The sequence below is a fragment of the Schistocerca americana genome, chromosome 6 (genome assembly GCF_021461395.2).
Source record: "Schistocerca americana isolate TAMUIC-IGC-003095 chromosome 6, iqSchAmer2.1, whole genome shotgun sequence".
Lineage (NCBI taxonomy): Eukaryota > Metazoa > Arthropoda > Insecta > Orthoptera > Acrididae > Schistocerca > Schistocerca americana.
The window spans coordinates 288,839,580-288,842,079 of NC_060124.1; the positions used below are offsets into that span (position 1 = coordinate 288,839,580).

General features: G+C 59.4%; 1 pseudogene; it reads right to left on the reverse strand.

Moving 5' to 3' along the window:
- LOC124621107 overlaps nucleotides 1-2,500 on the reverse strand; it is a 7,832-nt pseudogene that overhangs the window by 4,363 nt on the left and 969 nt on the right.

A 2,500-nucleotide genomic window follows, 5' to 3' on the forward strand; every position in this document is an offset into this window, starting at 1 on the left:
TCCTCCTGCACTTGATGGCATCCAGGGTACGGTGCGGAAACAGGGGTAGAAGCTCCTGGTTTGCAAAGAGGACTTTGGAGTCACTGGCACAGAGAAGCCTAGCCTCCGCCAGGGCGAGCTCCCGCATTTCTTCTTCCGCCCACCGAGCTCGCTTCCTATCAGTTGCAATCTCCGCATTTGCCGCTTCCGGATGGGCGCGGCGGCGGTGTTGTCCGAGCCCGATCTTGCTGCGGAAGGCACGGCTGCAAATGCTGCAGTGGAACCATGGCTCCACGGCCTCCTCTACTTCAGGGACGGTTGGCAGGCTAGCAGTCGGGACTGTTAGGCCGGGTCCTTCAGCGGAAGGCCCGGTACCCGTGTTTTCTTCTCTTGTTGTCCCAACATTAAGGGTTATGCGATGGAGGGCTGGTAACCCCCCAAAGCCCCAAGTGCGGACTTCCACTCTGCTTACCAGTCCTATCAAGGACTGGCGTATCGGCGGGCCCACGGGAAGGGGGGAAGCCGCAGGCAAGGAGAGGCTAAGAGGGCATGGCCCATGTATTGCGCTTCACTTGCCCAGTAACTATGAGAGTCATAGTTACTCCCGCCAAGAGAGTCATAGTTACTCCCGCCGTTTACCCGCGCTTGCTTGAATTTCTTCACGTTGACATTCAGAGCACTGGGCAGAAATCACATTGCGTCAACACCCGCTAGGGCCATCGCAATGCTTTGTTTTAATTAGACAGTCGGATTCCCCCAGTCCGTGCCAGTTCTGAGTTGATCGTTGAATGGCGGCCGAAGAGAATCCGCGCACCCGCGCGCCCCCGGAGGAGCACGCTAAGGCGGACGCGGCCTCGCAGCAAGGAAGATCCGTGGGAGGCCAAGGCACGGGACCGAGCTCGGATCCTGCACGCAGGTTGAAGCACCGGGGCGCGAACGCCGCGCAGGCGCGCGCATCCTGCACCGCCGGCCAGCACGAGGCCAACCAACGGCGAGAGCAGACCACGCCCGCGCTAAACGCCCGCACTTACCGGCACCCCTACGGCACTCACCTCGCCCAGGCCCGGCACGTTAGCGCTGACCCACTTCCCGACCAAGCCCGACACGCCCCGATCCTCAGAGCCAATCCTTATCCCGAAGTTACGGATCCAATTTGCCGACTTCCCTTACCTACATTATTCTATCGACTAGAGGCTCTTCACCTTGGAGACCTGCTGCGGATATGGGTACGAACCGGCGCGACACCTACACGTGGCCCTCTCCCGGATTTTCAAGGTCCGAGGGGAAGATCGGGACACCGCCGCAACTGCGGTGCTCTTCGCGTTCCAAACCCTATCTCCCTGCTAGAGGATTCCAGGGAACTCGAACGCTCATGCAGAAAAGAAAACTCTTCCCCGATCTCCCGACGGCGTCTCCGGGTCCTTTTGGGTTACCCCGACGAGCATCTCTAAAAGAGGGGCCCGACTTGTATCGGTTCCGCTGCCGGGTTCCGGAATAGGAACCGGATTCCCTTTCGCCCAACGGGGGCCAGCACAAAGTGCATCATGCTATGACGGCCCCCATCAACATCGGATTTCTCCTAGGGCTTAGGATCGACTGACTCGTGTGCAACGGCTGTTCACACGAAACCCTTCTCCGCGTCAGCCCTCCAGGGCCTCGCTGGAGTATTTGCTACTACCACCAAGATCTGCACCGACGGCGGCTCCAGGCAGGCTCACGCCCAGACCCTTCTGCGCCCACCGCCGCGACCCTCCTACTCGTCAGGGCTTCGCGGCCGGCCGCAAGGACCGGCCATGACTGCCAGACTGACGGCCGAGTATAGGCACGACGCTTCAGCGCCATCCATTTTCAGGGCTAGTTGCTTCGGCAGGTGAGTTGTTACACACTCCTTAGCGGATTCCGACTTCCATGGCCACCGTCCTGCTGTCTTAAGCAACCAACGCCTTTCATGGTTTCCCATGAGCGTCGATTCGGGCGCCTTAACTCGGCGTTTGGTTCATCCCACAGCGCCAGTTCTGCTTACCAAAAGTGGCCCACTTGGCACTCCGATCCGAGTCGTTTGCTCGCGGCTTCAGCATATCAAGCAAGCCGGAGATCTCACCCATTTAAAGTTTGAGAATAGGTTGAGGTCGTTTCGGCCCCAAGGCCTCTAATCATTCGCTTTACCGGATGAGACTCGTACGAGCACCAGCTATCCTGAGGGAAACTTCGGAGAGAACCAGCTACTAGATGGTTCGATTAGTCTTTCGCCCCTATACCCAGCTCCGACGATCGATTTGCACGTCAGAATCGCTACGGACCTCCATCAGGGTTTCCCCTGACTTCGTCCTGGCCAGGCATAGTTCACCATCTTTCGGGTCCCAACGTGTACGCTCTAGGTGCGCCTCACCTCGCAATGAGGACGAGACGCCCCGGGAGTGCGGAGGCCGCCGCCCCGTGAAGGGCGGGGAAGCCCCATCCTCCCTCGGCCCGCGCAAGGCGAGACCTTCACTTTCATTACGCCTTTAGGTTTCGTACAGCC